The sequence below is a fragment of the Rhinolophus sinicus genome, chromosome 14 (assembly GCF_057876585.1).
Source record: "Rhinolophus sinicus isolate RSI-liver-muscle chromosome 14, RSI-T2T, whole genome shotgun sequence".
NCBI lineage: Eukaryota > Metazoa > Chordata > Mammalia > Chiroptera > Rhinolophidae > Rhinolophus > Rhinolophus sinicus.
In genome coordinates this window covers 31,887,292-31,907,507 of record NC_142514.1, presented here as the reverse complement: position 1 = coordinate 31,907,507, position 20,216 = coordinate 31,887,292, and the positions used below count along the sequence as shown (strand labels likewise).

Genomic DNA, 20,216 nt, shown 5'->3' with positions numbered 1-20,216 from the left:
CTGATCTTTGAATACATCTACTCTCCCCCACCCCCAAACACATGCTTCCTTGTGGTGGACATTTTTCAGAATTGTTTTAGCTGCCCAGCTGTTCACTTTAGAGAGAAATCCCAATATGTAAAGTCTTAGTTGGATGGAGCACCTCAGAACTCACTTCAGCAGCTAAAGGAACCAGATTCTTCTTCCTATCCTGGCAGCTGGATCAAAGGGTATGATATGACATAGTCTTGGCCAGTCAGTTGTTTCCACCTGGGAATTTGGTAAGCTACTGAGGCAAACTTTTATCTTTTAATTTTAAGCAAATGTAGTACACTAAATGAACACAAATTAGCAAATAAGTCAGTATACCAGAGATGAATAATTATTGGCTTAAATGATATCCATTAAAAAATGAGAGTAGTGAGGAGACATTGTTTTATTATAAAGATCACATATACCACAATCAATTCTTAATTATGCATCCATGGAGTGATCATTCAATGTATGGATTACTCAGGTAACTTGTTTCTAATTTCCTTTCACCTCCCTTTTGTTGTTTACTCTTTGCTTATTTCACAACCCCAGCAGAGGTTGGGCAGGAAAAGAGATCAGATAAAATCAAATTAGATAGCAGTTTTTATGGTTAGCAGCTGTGTTCTGAAATTTTGTTAGTAAGAATATTGAAACTAATGGCTAAAATTAAATTTTAAAAATTACCAGTGGTTTTTAGTATTTGCTTCTTTAATATTCATTGCCAAGGCTTATTGTTTTCTTATTATAAAAGGAGGATATTGGAATTTTAGTGAAGGAAGACATCAACAATATTTATTATATATCCTTCATTTTTCTAGTTAAAAAATATCAATGCCTTATTCTGAAATAAGAATAAGGTGGACTCAGGCAGTCATAAATAATGTGGTAGTTCTGTTTTTATATATTGCCAATAAGTGGAATTTTCATTTATCTTTTTTTTCCACCCCATCTCCGTACTGCTTTAGCTGAAGTATTAAAAAGGTTTCTCTTATTCACCTTGTATCTTCCTAGGAGTTTCACATAAACCTACTTGACAGATTGTTTCATTTGACATTATCTTACTGTCCAGAGAGAACTCAGAATAGCACTAATGTCATAATGAAGATTCCTCTACCTCAATACCACAATTTATATTACCCAGATTATTTTGCCTTTGCTAATACTTTCATCTCTTAAAATGTTCTCCCCTGAAAACATGGCTAGTGTCAAACTCATTGAAAGTAGATTTTTAAAGGCACTAAAACATTTACTTATGAATTTCTGCTATAGAGTGTTTCAACTTTACTTTAGATGTAAGATCCCCATAGAGCATTTAAAGTAGTAGTCTAAACTTCCCTCTCTGTATTATTCATGTAAGGCATGGCTGTGTAAGCCCATAATACCTCCTTCTTGTGAAGTATGCTTTTGTGTCCTGAATGTTGGTATAATGAAGGGTTGCTTAGACATATAGAGTGAATGTGATTTATTAAATTATTGGAAAATACTCAGACATAATTTAGTATGCTGCTGTATTTTCCTATTGCAAGTAAATTCATTTCTTTTTTCCAGAAACAGTTAGAACCAGAAAGTAGGCTACTTTAAAAAATAAACCTTTATTTTAGAATAGTTTTAGATTTGGAGAAAAATTACAAAACTAGTACAGAACAGAGAGTTCTCAAGTACCCCACGTTCAGTTTCCATGATTACTAACATGTTACATACTCATATGATACACTTGTCATAATTAATGAACCAATGTTGATACATTATTATTAAGTAACATGTATACTTTATTCAGATTTCCTTAATTCTTACGTAATTTCCTTTTTCTGTTCCAGAATCCTACTCAGGATACCACATTACATTTAGTTATCATGTGTCCTTAGGCGCCTCAAAATGTGACAGTTTCTCAGATTTTCCCTGTTTCTGATGACCTTGACAATTTTGATGAGTATTCATCAGATAATTTGTAAAATATCTTTCAGTTGGATTTTGTCTGATGTTTTTCTTATGATTAGACTGGGTTTATGGATTTGGGGAGGAAGACCGTAGAAGTAAAGTGCCACTGTCATCACATCATATCAAGAGTACATACTGTCCACATGATGTTAAAACCCTGATCACTGAGGTAGTACTTGTCAGGTTTCTCCACTATAAAGAAACTTTCCATACTGAAGTCTTTGGAAGGAAGTCACTATGTGCAGTCCATACTTAAGGAATAGGGATTTATGTTCTGCCTCCTTGTGGGCTGAGTGTATAAATTATTTGAAATTCTTCTGCAAAGAAGAATATCTGTTCTCCCCCACTTATCCAATCATTTATGTCAGTATGGACTCATGGATATTTGTTTTATACTTTGGCTTATTATTTAATACTACTTGATTTTCTTGCTTATATTATACTAGCTTTGGCCATTGGGAGCTTTTTCAGTTGGCTCCTGTGTCCCTTTGACATAATTCATCATTGCAGGTTTCTTTGAGCACTTCTACTGTGTTACTCTGGTGCAATAGACCTTTCTTTTTGCATGTTGACCCTTTGCATTTGGATTTCACTTAAAAAATATTTTCCTATTGCTTTTATTTTCTCTATAAAATTGGCAACCGTGATCAATTAGATTGCTTGTATTATGAATTCAATGTATCATTTAATATATGAAATAAATCATTAAGATTAATGAAGATTGCTAGAAGGAAGTGTTAGCTTTTCATAACCCTTTGTGAACTGTAGTGTTTCAAAGTTTCCTAAATAATGAATTATGTACATTTTTTGTCCTATTTAATAAGAAAGTCCTAAAGACTTCACACAGTGGGAAAACCTTCCAGGTTGGACATTGGGGCAACTAAAAATCATGAAAAATGATGAAGGTAGGTGAATGGGAGGAGAACATGTGTCCAAGGGACAGTGAAAATTGGTTGTTCTGATGATAAAAGATGAGAAGTTAAAGGGAAAAGTGGTTTATAGTTTTTCTTTTCAGTTTGCTTATCAAGATTATTAAATTAATTGATCTTAACTTTTTGTAGACATGTATCTCTTTGGAGACAAAAGACAGTTTTCCAAAAGTGAGTCATGTCAGATTATAAATGGAGACCATAAGTCACACTATTCAGTCTGTGTAGGCATCCCATAAGCATATGAGTAGATAACTAAATTGTAATATTTGACAAGTAATTTCAGTCAATTCTTCCTATAAAACTAAACCCTTAGAAAATATCAGTGACATGGTTTAACTTTTTTATTCTGGTAAAAAAAATAACATTAAATTTACCATATTAATCATTTTTAAGTGTGCAGTGTTAAATATATTGACATTGTTGTGCAACAGATCTCTAGAATTTTTCATCTTGCAAAACAGAAACTATACCCATTAAACATTAATTCCTCTTTCCCCTTCCCCCCTCCTTTGATGAACACCTTTCTACTTTCTGTTTCTATGATTTTGACTACTTTAGATGTTTTGTATGAGTGGTGGTGTACAGTATTTGTCCTTTTGTGACTGGCTTATTTTACTTAGCATAATGTCCTTGAGATTCATGCATGTTGTAGCTTATGTCAGAATTTCCTTCCTTTGTAGGCGGCATAATCCACTGTATGTACATACCACATTTTCTTTATCCATTCATCTGTCGATGAACATTTGGGTTGCTTCTGCCTCTTGGCTATTGTGAAAAATGCTGCTGTGAACATGGGTGTGCAAATATCCCTTCAAGATCCTGCTTTGAATTCTTTTAGATATGTGTACTCAGACGTGGGATGGCTGGGTAATATGGTAATTATATTTTTTTATTTTTTGATGAATCGTCACCTTTTTTCCATAATGGTTGTACCACTTTATGTTGTCAACAACAGCGCACAAGGCTTCCAATTTCTCTGTATCCTCATTAACACTTGTTATTTTCTATTCGGATAATAGCTATTCTAATGGCAGTGAGGTAATATCTCGTGGTTTTGATTTGCATTTCTCATATGACTAATGATGTTGAGCATCTTTTCATATGCTTATTGTATATCTTCTTTGAAGAACTGTCTATTCAAGTACTTTGCTCATATTTTAATTGGGTCTTTTTTTGTTGTCGTTATTGATCAGTTGTAGAAGTTCCTTATATATTATGGGTATTAACCCCTTATCAAATATATGATTTGCAAATATGTTTTCCCATTCCATAGGTTGCCAACATGATCTAATTTAATTTACATTTTAAGATCAGTCTGATTGCTGAGTGGAAAATGGATCAGCAAGAGTGGGAGTAGCAAAATCAGTCAGCAGGCTCTTGCAGTAAACTAAACAATCAATGATCAGGGCCTGCTGGTGCCAGTGGAGAACAATAGAAAGATTAGAATAATAGTTTCTAAGTAGAACCAACATGATGTGATGATAGATTGTATGTGAAAGATCAGAGAGAAGGAAAAGTTAAAAATGACTCCTGGATTTCTGGGTTGAATACTTTGGTGAATGGTAATGTTATTTCTTGAGATGGAGACGATTGGAGGGAAGCTGTGCCAGGAGTAGAGGGAGAAGGCACAGGCTGAGATCAGTAGTACAGATACATTAAGTATAAGGTACCTGTGAGGCATACAACCTGGGCCTTCAGTATAAAACACACAATTTAGAGCATAATTGAATAAAACACCTAGCACACTTGTATACTTCATCATAAGAAAACTTCCACTGTTGTGATTTAACCTTGGCTTTACTCCGGTTTAACAAGAATTCTAACTTTTCTTCTCACTTGTCAGAACGAAAAGTTAAGAGATAGTACTGTTCTTAGTTGCTCTTCTACCATGTTGTCCCACTGGAGGTTATTTCTATTCTGCTACCCTAGTTCAGGTTTTGCTTACCTCCTAGCATCTTTCAGCATCCTGTTTTATCCCAATCTAAACCAAAAAGAAAGCAAATGATTCTGCTTACATATGCACTGTTTTCCTAGGACTACCCTCTGTTGCTTTTTTCCAGCCTAGATGGAAATTCTTTCTTGAATTCTTCTCCTCTGCTTCCTGTCCTTTGAAGACTGGAACTGTTATAAAAAGCTAATTGGCTTTAGATACAAAACATTATTCATTAACTTTTCTCTAAGACCCACAGCTCCTTCCAAGCCTGATTCTAATTTTTTTTAAAGGACCCCTCTCTTTCTTTTCTTCTGAACAGACATTTTAGAATACATTTGAACAGAGCATGTACAATTTTTAAACCATTGCTTTATATGCCATGTTTAGTTGGAAAGTTATTTTCCCATAGAAACAATATTAAAATGGTGGTTTGGTTTTTCCAAATAACTCCAAAGCCTTTTAAACTTGTGTCACAGTGGTATTTCATTTATAATTGACAATAGCTACACCGTTTCTTGGACACAGTGACACATTTCCCATAAGTTATTCTGGTATTGCATAGAGGCAAGGACTGTACCTACAGAGCCCCAGGAATTTATTTAATTTTCAGCACCAACAGCATAGAATCATGGACTGTATGAGCTAGAAGGGATTTTAGAGATAACAAAATTACTTATTTTGTAAGGGAGAAAACTGAGAGCCAGGGAACCTAAATGACTTTTCCTTACCTCGTCTTACCTCAGCCCGCTGGAATTTGATCCATCTGTTTAGAATTCCAGAGAAACTTTAATATCCATCGAGATTCAGTTCTGTGAAACTTTCTGTGTCAACCCGTGTCCCCTCGGATATAGTTGGTCACTCAAATCTCTGTATTCTCTCCAAACATTGTATATAACTTTTGTAGCACTAATTAGCTGCAAGTTGACTGGCCTTGTGCAAGTCACCAAACATCTTTGTACTTCAGTTTGTTCATCCATAAAAATGATAATGATAATAATAATAATAGTAATACAGTCATGCACCACATAACAATGTGTTGGTCAGTGACCCACTGCATATACAATGGTGGTTCCATAAGATTATAATGGAGCTAAAAAATTCCTATTGTCTAGTGAGGTAGCCATTGTAATATCATAGTGCAACTCATTACTCGTGTGTTTGTGGCAATACTGGTGTAAACAAACCTAAAAGTATAGCACATACAATTATTTACTCAGCTTCTTGAATCTGTAGGTTTATATCTTTTGTCAAATTTGGGAAATTTTCAGATATTTTTTCTTTAAGACCTGTCCTCTTTTCTCTCCTTATGGGGCTCCAGTGATGTGAGATCTTTTGTTATAGTCTATCAGTTCCCTGAGACTGTTTGGTGTGTTGGGACTTGTCTTGTTTTATGTTTTCTCTGCTTTTCGGTTAGGTAACTTCTATTATTATTCTATCTTCAAGTTCACTTGGTATTTTCTGTGTCCCCTCCATTCTACTATTGAGCCCATCAATTGAGTTTTTATTTCCATTGTTGTATTTTCCAGTTCTAAAATTTCCACTCAGTTCTTTACATCTTTTATTTCTTGGCTGAGAGTTTCTATTTTTAAAAAATTTGCTTCAAAGGTTTTTATAATTGCTCATTGAAGCATTTTTATGTTGGCCCCTTTAAGACTGTCAACTAATTTTAATGTTCCCATTATTTTGGTGTTGGTGTCTATTGAGTTTTCATTCAAGTTGAGATTTTCCTGGTTCTTGGCAGATGAGTAATTTTCAGTTGAAACTTGGACATTTGCAGTGTTATGTTGTAAGACTCTGGATTTTATTTCAGCCTTTTGTTTTAGCTTGCTCCTTCTGACATGGCTGTAGCAGTGGTAGGAAAGGATCTGCCTCATTACTGACAAATGGGAATAGAAGTCCAGGTTCCCCACTTGGCCTCCACCATGCTGGCTTAGAGGATTGCCTCATTGCTGTTCCCTACATGGCCTCTACTGACACCCGCGATGGAGGGGTGGTGGTCCCGTTACGTGTGGCTATGGTGAAAGTCCTGATCCTCCACTATGCTTCATCTGGTAGCACCCCAGGAGGGAGAGGAAGCCTCCGGGCAGGGACACCTTATTACAGCCTGATGGATTTAGAAGACTCCCCAGTCAGCATTGGTATTTTCTGGCATTGGTAGGGGTTGGGTCAGTTTTCTCTGTGGTGTTTGTTTGAATTAGAGCAGTTATTGCCTTAAAGTGTTTTGTCTTACGAGGTGGCCCTTTTCCTGATCTTTTGGCTAGAGAGAGCAGGCTTTGCTGGGGCTTTTTTTTGTTGTTGTTTTTTTGTCTATCCATTGGCACTTTTGGGTTGCCGTCTTCTTCAGCTCCAACTATAGGAGATATGAAGCAAAAAGAAAACCCAGGGCTTTTTCCGCCATCTTGGGGCCTGTAGAGCTGAGTGGAACTCTTGCTGCTGAACTTTGGGGGCCTGCTGGGAACAGGACTTCTAAAACAACAAATATGTCTGGAAGGCTGTGGTCCAAGGCCATTTTTGCTGACTACAAGTGGGGTCTCTGGAACCAGAGAGAGCACACAGCTCTTCTGAAAATTGAAGGTGTTTATGCTTGAGATGAAACTGAATTCCATCTAGGCAAGAGATGTACTTATGTCTACAAGGCAAAGGACAACACCGTGACTCCTGGTGGCAAACCGAACAAAACCAGAGTAATCTGGGGAAAGGGAACTCGCGCTCATGGAAACAGTGGCATGGTTTGTGCCAAATTCCAAAGCAACCTTCCTGCTAAGGCCATAGGACACAGAATTCATGTAATGCTGTACCCCTTAAGGATTTAAATCTACTGAAAAATAAATAAAATGGATTTGTTCTCTTGAAAAAAGAAAAAGAAAAAGAAAACCCAGGGAACTCACCATTGTGTCATTACTTGGGTCCCAATGTCTCTAGCCTCTTGCTTTCCACCTGTCAGAGTCTTGTTATGTTTGTTTAGTATATAAAATCTAGGGTTTTTCTTGTTGTACTTTGTATAAAAAATAGGAAAAAGTACATCTGTGCATATTCTATCTTCCCAGAATCAGAAGTTGTAAATGGCTATTATATAAGTTTTAACTATGATAATTTGTCATTGGATGTACTATATGTTAAGCACTAGTCTAAGTGTTTTGCATATATTTGTTTATGTCATCCTCAAATAACCATATGTACTATGGATTTTTTTCTGAAATTTATAGTTTTCTTTACTTAAAATGACATCAAATAACAAATAAAAATACCATGACAAGTCAAGAAAGAGGGAGACCATAAAAGAAAGGAAGCTTTATATCTTAGTGCTTTAATGATGTTTTTTCCTTGCTATTTCAACAAGGAGTCTTGCAAATTATGTCTCTTCCCAGAGCAGCAATGCCACTGGGATTGGGGCACAGATATCTCAATGGGCCCCAGCATGTGGGGTCTGCTTCACCATTTCCATATCTATCATGTGTGCTGCGGGAGGGGGACAGACAGCAGAAAACCAGATTTCTCTAGGGATATAAGAACCAACAGTGGGGACAGATGAGGTGTAGGAGCCAGGCTTGTCCCAAGCACATCCAGGCATGGGTGGGCAGGGACTGAGAGAAGAGCTGCCTCCAGTGAAGGCTGCAGGTTTGGACAAGAGAAAAATTGGCATTGCCACATGACTTCATGGTGTGGGGACATGCAAGCCCTTCTGGTGAGCAGGGAGCTGGGTATCACCAAGCCCTCACACATATCAAAAGGAGCCAGAAAGGACCCTCAGCTTTGAGGTTTGGACACCCACCCTGGAAGTACATCTGGAGGCTCAGCTGCCTGTTGGAGAGCAATCAGACTGTCCCCCCAGCCATCCTCCCTATTTCCCGTCTCCTGGCATCATGCAGAGCATTGGTCTAGACCTCCCTGAGGCATTTCTGGGTCACAGATTGAAAAACAACATGGAGGCTGGCGTTTGTTGAGAGCCTGCTATGCACTAGTTTCCTTCCTTACCTTGTTTAATCCTCAACCTATATGAATATTTATAAAACATATTTTTTAATTTTTCAATTACAGTTGTCATACAGTATTATATTATTATAGTTTCAGGTGTACAACACAATGATTGGACATTTATATAACTTACAAAGTGATCACCCTGATAAGTCTAATACCCATCCGATACCCTACATAGTTATTATAATATTATTGACTATATTCCCTGTGCTGTACTTTACATCCCCATGACTTTTCTTTTTCCCAAAGATTTTATTGGGGAAGGGGAACAGGACATTATTGGGGAACAGTGTGTACTTCCAGGATTTTTTCCAAGTCAGGTTGTTGTCCTTTCAATCTTAGTTGTGGAGGGCACAGCTCAGCTCCAGGTCCAGTTGCCGTTGCCAGTTGCAGGGGTCGCTGCCCATCATCCCTTGTGGGAGTCAAGGAGTCGAACCGTAACCCTTGTGGTTGAGAGCCCACTGGCCCATGTGGGAATCGAACCGGTAGCCTTTGGCGTTAGGAGCATGGAGCTCCAGCCACCTGAGCTAACGGGCCGGCCCCCCCATGACTGGTTTTTTTGTTTTCTTTTGTTTTTTTGCTGATTTTAAAATATAACGAAAATTTTATTTGATTCTCTTATTTCCAGATAATATTGCAGCAAGTTAAATCATTTAAACCATTATTATTAGTCTTATTTCTTTTTTTTTTTTTCAGTTTGTCTTGTCATTTTATTGAGTAGTGATGTACAACATAATTGACCCCATGACTATTTTTATAACTGGTAATTTGCACATCTTAATTCCTTCCCTTTTTTCACCCATCTCCTCAACTCCCCTCCCATCTAGCAACCATCAGTTTGTTCTCTGTATCTATGAGTCTATTTCTGTTTTGTTTGTTCATTTATTGTGTTCTTTACATTCCACATATAAGTGAGATCATATGGTATTTGTCTTTGTCAGTCTGACTTATTTCACTTAGCATAATATCCTCTAGGTTTTTCCATGTTGTTGCAAATGGTAAGATTTCATTCTTTTTTATGGCAGAGTAACACTCCACTATATATATGTACCACATCTTGATTCAATTGTATGTTGATGGGCATTTATTTCAGTTGTTTCCATATGTTGGCTATTGTGAATAGTAGTGCAGTAAACATAGGTGGGCATATATCTTTTCAAATTAGTGTTTTGGATGTATTTGGGTAAATACCCAGGAGTGGAATTTCTGGGTCGTAAGGTAGTTCTGTTTTTAATTTTTTGAGGAACCTCCATATTGTTTTCCATAGTGGCTACACCAATTTGCAATCCCACCAACAGTACATGAGGGTTCCCTTTTCTCCACATCCTCTCCAGCGTTTGTAGTTTGTTAATTTATTGATGATGGCCATCTGACAAGTGTGAGGTGATATCTCATTGTGGTTTTTATTTGCATTTCTCTGATGATTAGTGACGTTGAGCATCTTTTCATATGTCTACTGGCCATCTGTATGTCCTCTTTGGAGAAATGTTTGTTCAGGTCCAATGTTCATTTTTTAATTGGATTGTTTTGGTTTTTTGATGTTGAGTTGTGTGAGGTTTTTTAAAAATAAATTTTGGATATTAACCCCCTTATCAGATGTATCATTCATAAGTATCTTCTCCCATTCGGTAAGAAGTCTTTTCGTTGTGTTGTAGGTTTCCTTTGCTGTGCAAAAACTTTTTAGTTTGATGTAGTCCAGTTTGTTTATTTTTTCTTTTGTTTCCCTTGCCCAAGGAGATATATCAGTAAAAATATTGCTAAGGGTAATGTCTGAGAATTTACTTACTATGTTTTTCTTTTAGGAGTTTTATGGTTTCAGGTCTTACATTTAAGTCTTTAATCCATTTTGAGTTTATTCTTGTATATGGTGTAAGAAGGTGGTCCTGTTTCTTTTCTTTCTCTCTCTCTCTCTCTCTCTCTCTCTCTCTCTCTCTCTCTCTCTCTCTCTCTCCCTCCCTCTCTCTCTCTCTCTGTTTGCATGTATCTGTCCAGTTTTTCCAATACCATTTATTGAATAGATTGTCTTTACCACAATGTATATTCTTTCTTCCTTTGTCATTGGTTAAATGACCATATAGACATGGATTTATTTCTGGGCTCTCTAGTCTGTTTCATTGATCTGTGTGTCTATTTTTATGCCAATACCATGCTGTTTTGATTACTATGGCCTTGTAGCATAATTTGATATCAGGTAGTGTGATAGCTCCAACTTTGTTCTTCTTTTTCAGAGTTGCCATGGCTATGTGGGGTCTTACATGGTTCCATATAAACTTTAAGATTATTTATTCTAGTTCTGGAAAAAAATATTGGTATTTTGATAGGGATAGCTTTGAATCTATGGATTATTTTGGGTAGTACGAACATTTTAACTATATTAGTTCTTCCTATCCATGAGCATGGTATATGTTTCCATTTATTTGTATCTTCTTTAATTTCTCTGTTCAATGTCTTATAATTTTCTGAGTACAGGTCTTTTACTTCCTTAGTTAAATTTATTCCTTGTATGTTTTTTTGATGCAAGTGTAAATGGGATTGTTTTCTTAATTTCTCTTTCCGATAGTTTGTTACTGGTATATAAAAATGCAACCAATTTCTGAATGTTAATTTTGTATCCTGCTACTTTAATAAATTCACTTATGAGTTCTAATAGTATTTTTTGGTAGAATCTTTAGGGTTCTCTCTGTATACTGTTTTCCCCCGAAAATAAGACCTAGCTAGACCATCAGCTTTAATGTGTCTTTTGGAGCAAAAATTAATATAAGACCCGGTCTTATTTTAATATAAGACCCGGTCTTATATAACATGACATGACATAATATAACCTAACATAACACCGGGTCTTATACCAGAAAGTTTTATAGGATTTTATTCCTCTACCATATTCTGAATTTTCTGCTAAGGATCCTATCTAGCAGTTGAAAAAGAATTTCTCAACCAGTGATTGGCTGCACTGGTTACATTTCTCACTTCAGTTATTGTCCTAACTTCATGCTCCCACCCCAGGCACATTCTTTTGTATCATGCTCCTTCTTAGTCATAAGGATTAGTTATCAAATTTATGAAAATTCAGTCATTTTTCTGTCTTTTGAGCTTCCTGTGGCCTCATGCAAATAAAACACAGGCTGCTTTCTACATAGACCCCTCCAACTACTACATAATAAAATGATTTAAATTTTTTCAGTGATTAAAATGCTTTCATTAAATATGTTCTCTTTGGTTTATTTAATTGTAAACAGTCTAAATATAGTTCCTCAAAATAAAGATTTTTTTGGTGTTTTGTGCACGTTCTTTGAACTCACCTATCTAAGGGGAGTGAGGACATGGATAGGGAGCAAGTAGCATAGTGCCCTCAATTTCGAATTTGTCTCTTGGAAGTCTTTATGTTGCCAAGCTTGTTCATCACAATGAATAGTGTCATTCCACCCCCCTTCCAGTCTTTTTGTATATAGTCCTAGACAGTCAAAGCTGGAAGATAATCAGGTATGTGTGTATATTTATTTAATTTGCCCAAGGACATGGCTTATCATTTTCAGAGGTTAGACTATTTGTCCAGTGGTTTTTCTACCATACCTCAGTGCTTTGAGTTATTCTCTAGCCTCATAGGAGATGTTTCTTCTGCAGTTTAACATTACTAAAGAGAAGCTTTGTCAGTAGAGCTGTAAGTGGGTTTGTTTTGTTTGCTTTTTTTCATTAGAGCAGGGGTGTCCAAACTGTTTTCAACGTTTTTCACCAAGGGCCATATGCGGTAAAATACACAAACAGCCGGGCCACTCACTCGAGGTGAAGTACGTATTGCCTCACCTGGTTTATTTAAGTAAACTAAATATATTTTTGGAATTTGCTGCGGGCCAATTAAAAATGGATTGCGGGCCGCAGTTTGAACACCCCTGCATTAGAGTCTGCTGTCTATACTTCCAGCTTAAGACTCTGTACCTGTGTTAATGAAGCACTTACCTCATTAATAAGAAGGAGGAGAGAGGAGATAGCTCCTGAGGTGTTTCTCTGGGTAAAAACTAATTACCAGACTGATAGCCCAAGTGCCAGGTGCTGATTAAAATTTTCTGTGATCTCTTGGAGAAAAATCTGAGGAATTTGACCAGCCATCAGTTGAAAGAACAGAATTATGTATTATTGTTCCATCAGTTATCAAAGTATTGAATTCTGTAACTAAAATTGTTAATTTGCCAAATCTTCTTTCAATTCTGTTAGCTTTTGCTTCATATACTTTGGAATGCTGTTATTAGGTATATATATATATATATATATATGATTTTTGTATCTTCCTCTTGTATTGATCCTTTTTATTATAAAATGTCCCTCTTTATCTCTACTAATAATTGTTAATTTGCCAAATCTTCTTTCAATTCTGTTAGCTTTTGCTTCATATACTTTGGAATGCTGTTATTAGGTATATATATATATATATATATATGATTTTTGTATCTTCCTCTTGTATTGATCCTTTTTATTATAAAATGTCCCTCTTTATCTCTACTAATAATTTTTGTCTTAAAGCCTGTTTTGTTTTATATTAATATAACCATTCCCGCTTCTGTATAATTATACTGGGACAATAGGTATATACCCAACTTCTACCAGGCAAACGGGTTACTCTTCTTATAATGCTTTTACTGCATAATTCTTCTTCCCCATAAATGATCTTCTCCCCAACCTTCTATGCAGAAGGATAATTATTTAGGTTGATTTCTTCAGTGAAGCTGGCATCATATGATCCTCTGAACTTTCATGACTCTGGATTCGGTCACTACCACATCCAAGATAGCCAAGAGAAACAGGTCTTTTGAATGCTTGAGTCTTTTCCTCTGTCCCAAGGCAGTACAGATGATGCCAATCAAGGGAAGCCCCAGTTCTGGAGTACCAGCAGTCTACTTGTATCTTTACTTCCAAGAATGTATAGTGGCTTTTGAATATTTCTCCACTGTTTATGTGAAATTTCTCTATAATTAACACCACCCTTGACTGACCTCCTGAAAATAAGGTGTGAATTCCCTTGGATCCCATCTATAACTTTATTTATTTATTTATTTATTTATTTATTTATTTATCTTTATTCAAGGTACTGATCGTCCTTATCACTTCTTCCCATCCTTAACTTACCCTGTTACAGAATACCTGAAGATATTTTGTAGCTGGATATTTTTAGAAATATAGGGAAATCAGTTCTTTCAAAGAATTTCCGGAGCAATGGCTTGCTACCCCTTGCATACTCCTCTCACTAATTGATGTGACTGAAATCAGTTATTCTCAACCTGTCAGATCTGGTATGCTCCTTTATGACAAATATTTTATAAGGCTCACTTTACTCTCCTGAAATGAAATTCATAGATAATCTAACCTACTTATCACATAATTTCTAAAAAATAAATATATCCTAATAATATATGAAACAAAAAGGATAATTTATAATGAGATAATATATTTCAATATATAAATGCTTGAGCTTTTGAAAGGTACTATAAAACATGATAAAGTGTTCACATGCTTGTAGCTATTTTATAATTTAATCCATCAAGTTTATTGAGCACTTACTATGTGCCAAGCACTAAGTGCTAAGAAAATAGATAGCAAAGGAAAAAACAGATTAAAAAAAAAAAGCTTATACTCATGGAGCACACATTCTACTTGAGGGAGATAGATAATAATCAAGAATATAGGAGGAAGTAATTGCTAAAGAGAAGAAATCGATAGCCTGAGAGCCCTAATAAAGACATTGAATTTGTAGTTAAAAATTATCTCACTAAAAAAATTCCAGGCCCAGATGGCTTCACTGGTGAGTTCTAGAGAATACTTAAGGAAGAAATAATACCAATTCTCCTCAAACACTTCCAAAAATTTGAGGCCAGCATTACCCTGCTGTCAGAAACAGACAAAGACATTACAAGAAAATTACAGATCAATATCCCTCATGACCAAAGACACAAAAACTATGAACAATATTTTAGCAAATTAAACCCAACAGTATATGAGGGTATGCAACACAACCAAGTGGAATTTTTCTTAGGATTGCAAGTTTAACACTGAAACATCAATAAATGTAATTCACATTATTAACATAATTCACGATACAGATAAAGCATTTGATGGAATTCAACATTTTTTCTTGATAAAATACAAAAATAGTGAAAAGGAGGGGCGGCCAGATGGCTCAGTTGGTTAGAGCGCGAGCTCTGAACGACAGCATTGCTGGTTCGATTCCCACATAAGCCGGTGAGCTGTGCCCTCCACAACTAGATTGAAGACAACGAGCTGAGCTGCCGGAGGGACAGCTGGATGGCTCAGTTGGTTAGAGTGGGAGCTCTTAACAACAAGGTTGCCAGTTCAATTTCTGCATGGGATGGTGGGTTGCGCCCCCTGCAACTAAGATTGAAAACGGCAGCTGGACTTGGAGCTGAGCTGCGCCCTCTACAACTAGATTGAAGGACAACGATTTGGAGCTGATGGGCCCTGGAGAAACACACTGTTCCCCAATATTCCCCAATAAAATTTAAAAAAAAATAGTGAAAAGGAGAGACTACTTTCCAACTCATTCTGTGAAGCCAGCATTATCCTGATACCAAAATTAGACAAAGATATTACAAGGAAAGGAAACTATGGACCACCATCTGTCACAAACGTAGATGCAAAAATTCTAAGCAATTTTAGCAAATTAAATTGAACAATATATTAAAAGGAAAATATATTATGACTAAGTGAGGTTTCTTCCCGAGATGTAGGGTTGGTTTAATACTCAGATATCAATAAGTGACCTGCAGTTCCACTCCTAGGTATGTACCTATCTTAGTCTGTTTGGACTTCTATAACAGAATACCATAGAGTGGGTGGCTTATAAACAACAGAAATTTATTTCTCACAGTTCTGGAGGCTGGAAAGTTTAAGATCAAGGTGCCAGCACTGTGGGTTCTAGTGAGGGCTCTCTTCCAAGTTGCAGACTGCCAACTTTTCATTGTATTCTCACATGGTGGTAGGGGCAAGGGATCTCTCTGGATCCTCTTTTATAAGGGCACTAATCCCATTTATGAAGGTGGAGCCCTGCCCCATGACCTAATTGCTTCCCAAGAGCCCCACCTCCTACTACCATAACCTTGGGTATTAGATATTAAATATATGAATTTTGGGTGGACAGAAACATTCAGCCTATAGCAATAGCCAAGAGAATTGAAAACACATGTTGACACAAAAACGTGTACATAGATATTCATAGCAGCATTATTCATAATAACCAAAAAGTGGGAAAACCCTAACATCTATCAGCTGATGAACAAATAAATAAAATCTGGCATACCTATACAATGGAATATTATTTAACAGTAAAAGGAATGAAGTGGGCACTATCAAGAGAGTGAAAACACAGCCCGCAGAAGGGGAAGGACTATTTACAAATCACAAATCTGAAAAAGGCTTAGTATTTAAAATATATAAAGAACTCGTACAACTCAACAACAACAACAAAAGCCCTTATTTTAAAATGGGCAAAGGGTTTGAAGAGACATTTGTACAAAGAAGATATACAAATGGCAGTAAGCACATGAAAAGATGCTCAACGTCATTAATCATTAGGTAAATGCAATTGAAAACCACATTGAGATAAGACTGCACACCCACTAGAATGGCAATAATAATAATAATAATAATAATAGGAATATGAGTATTGGTAAGGAAGTGGAGAAATTAGAACCCTAATACATCACTGCAGGGATTATAAAATATTACAGCCGCTATGGAAAACAGCTTGGCAGTTTCTCGACACATTAATAGTAGAATTACCCTATGAGCAGCAATTCCACTGCTAATTATTTATCCAAAAGAATTCAAAACAAGGACTCATATACTTGTACATTAGTGTTCTTGGTGCCATAATTCACAATAACCAAAAGGTGGAAACAACTCAAATGTCCATCACCTGTTGAATGGATAAACAAAATATAGTATATTCATGCAATCTAATATTATTCAGACATAAAAAGGAATGAAGTATTGATACATGCTACAATATGGGTGAACATTAAAAACATTATGCTAAGTGAAATAAGACAAACACAAAAGGGCAGTTAATATATGATTCCACTTATTTGAAGTATCTACGTAGAGCAGGCAATTTCATAGAGATAGAAAGTGAATAAAGAATACCCGTCGGTGTGGGAGTGAAGAATGGTGAGTTACTGGTTAATGGGTAGAGTTTCTGTTTGGGATGATGAAAAGTTCTGGGCACAGATAATGGAGGTGGTAGCACAACATTGTGAATGGATTTAATTGTTTCCTTTAAAATGGCTAATTTGTTTCCTTTAAAATGGCTAATTTTGTGTTATATGAATTCTACTTCAGTTTTTAAAAATATTTTTAAAAGGAAGAAAAAGGAATGAAGTATTCAATGTTAAAACAAGGATGAACCTTGAAAACGTTAAGTGAAATGCACAAAAAGCCACGTATTGTATGATTCCGTTTATATTAAGTGTCAAGAATATGCAAATCCATAGACAAAATAGATTAGTGGTTGCCAGAAAATGGGAAGAGGGGGACAGGCGAGAATTGGGACTGCCTGCTGATAGGTACAGGATCTCTTTTGGGGGGTGATGGAAATATTCTGGAATAAGTTAATAGCGATGATTATATAACAGTGAGTATACTAAAAACCACTGAATTGTATATTTTAAAATGGTAAATTTTATATAATGTGAATTATATCTTAATAAAACATTTTTTACAAGAATGCAAAGCATAAGCCAATTAAAATATATGTAAAAAACTTAATCAAGGTAATTCACCACATTTAACATTCCAAAAAAGGAAAATCATGTGTTCTTCTTACTAGCTTAAGAAACAGCATTTGACAAAACTCACCATCTATTCTTCATTAAACACACACACACACACACACACACACACACACACACTCACTAAACTAGGAATGACTTTTTTATGAACAAATTTAAACTCAGCTTAAAGAAGACAAAAATTAGATTATACAGAGCATGAGAATCCATACATGCATAATTCATGATTTAGATATTTTAAAGACACTCAAGGAGTTTTTATAAAGAAGTATAAATGAAGAGGAATATTCCAATATCTTTAATTTTAAGCAGAACCTAACCTCAAATGCATAGTGGCTGTAAGATTTTATAATCCCACCAGCGATGTATTAGGGTTCTAATTTCTCCACTTCCTCACCAACACTTATATTCCTATTATTATTATTATTAATATTATTACCATTCTAGCGTGTGTGCACTGTTATCTCAATGTGATTTTCATTTGCATTTACCTAATGACTAATGATGTTGAGCATCTTTTCATGTGCTTATTAGCCATTTGTGTATCTTCTTTGTACAAATGTCTGTTCAACAATATTCCATTTTGTTCCCTGCCTTTGGGGTTAGAGCAGCAAAGGAGTTGAAAGCCCTGTAAGAACAGTGGGCACAAGGAGATGCTGGCCAATTGATGGAATTGTGGAGTAAGAATGTAATTTTGATTCAGAAGAGTTGCTGACACTAGAGCTTTTTCCTATGAAGAACTGCTCCTAGGATCCAATGGATGATGTGAATGCATTTAGAATCCTGAGTGAAGACTTAATGAGAATGTCTTCTATTTGATTGGTGTTTGTATGGAATCAGGTTACTGTAGAACGTAGAAAAATGGTTTTGCTCCAGTTTCTAAACAAAATGAAAAGCATTGTCCTAATTGAATTTGTTTTGCCATTCTTGCTGCCCCACACAGGTCAAGTTACAAGATGGAACAAAAAAATAAAGCTAGAGGGTAATATGAGGCCTTGACCAAAATGCTGTAAATGTTAGGAATGGCATTCTTACTAGCGTATGAAACCTTTAAATAAAGAATGTTGTCTGGGATATGCATTCATCTCCATATTAAAAAGGGCATGTAGGAAATAAAATGTCATGGAGTTTAGAAAAGATGTGGATTAAGATTGCCTGAAAATTAGTGTTTTGATTATTATAAGAATTTGATTACATTTCATATGATATTTATGCATAGACATTTTTCTTTAGATCATCCGAGGCTAGGCTCTACTTAAAATTAGGAGATGTTTAGATATTGCAATAAGGGAACTAGCTATAGTTATAGTCGGAACATTAACATAACATTTTTGAGTACTTAGGTGTGGCACACTATTCTAAGTGCTATATATATATTATCTCAAATATAATTTTAGTATATTCTGATGATTTGATTCACTGCACACAGTGTCAGAGAAGTAGCAAGGAAATCTTTTCCTCTGGGAAAGGATATCTGTGAAATTTTTTTAATGCTTTAACATAAATATGAATACTATTTTGAAGACTCAAAAATAAATATTTGATCACTCAGTATTGTGGTTGATAAAAAATAGCTGTGTATATCCTTTTCCTTTTGAAAAGCAGCTTATTGTTCAGTTTTTCCCCATTGATGTAGGTTACTGAATGGAATAGGGTAATTTCTGAAATCATTTTACAATTATATGTTGCCCTTTCTCTGTTCAAATCTGTAACCCAGGTGATAGTTACTAGCCTGTAACATCCATTTTTGCAACATGTGTACCTTGTATATGTGATGTGCATTTCACATTGTTTCTGCAGAGAACTGCCTAAGGAGTGTGGTATTTTCTTTTTTTTCCAGTCTGTGTTTAAATCTGTGAACCAAAGAGCAGGCAGGCATCTGATCTATGGTTCCGAATAGATTGGTTATCCATCAGCATACAAGACAACTTGTTCTCTAAGTTTTATGCTCCACAGAGTAGAACGGGAGGAAATGAAATTACTATTTTTAAAGTGATTGTTTTATGCATGTTAGATTTTTAAATGAATTTTCCAGACAGATCCTTCCCATTTTATTTTTTTCTATATAAAATGTTTCTAAAATAGCAAAAGAAAAATAACTCAGTCTTTTAAAATATACACCTAATCCCCTTATAGAGATCCAAGTAAAAGAGTACTGGAAAACTAGATAATGCAAGGGCATCTTTGTAAGTGAATGCCTGGTTTTGGGAAGCCTCATTGTCCTTTAACTGGTTGCTGGCACAGATGGAGAGCAGAGACCATTGCCTGCAGAAGCTAGTGCTGAGAAGGGCCTGTGGCTGCTCTTCAGAGGTTAACACGAGGAAAACCTCTTGATTTGCCAGAGGAGGCTGGGAGGGGAGCAGATGGCCACAAGAAGCGCCCTCTCTAACACAAACAAACTGAGTAGCTCTCAGGGTAATGGAGCAGCAGCATTTGTATTCCCAAATAACAATACTGCTCCTCACTTTGCAATCTCTCGCACCCTCACCCAGTGTATGGGCACCATCTGCTTCTTGTGAACTTATATAGGTGCTGGTCCTGGCCAGTTGGGATTACTATTGAATGATATCTGGGAAATGTGTTCTTTATAACTTGCTTTCACATGAGTCTGATAGGCATATAAGTATTATT

The 20,216-nt window shown here is 35.9% G+C and overlaps 1 protein-coding gene and 1 pseudogene across 5 annotated transcripts in view; both read left to right on the top strand.

Moving 5' to 3' along the window:
* Positions 1-20,216, top strand: part of ZSWIM5 (zinc finger SWIM-type containing 5) — a 145,151-nt gene that overhangs the window by 54,934 nt on the left and 70,001 nt on the right. The gene's annotated exons all lie outside the window — the stretch shown is intronic.
* LOC109437364 (large ribosomal subunit protein eL33 pseudogene) lies at positions 6,967-7,628 on the top strand (annotated as a pseudogene).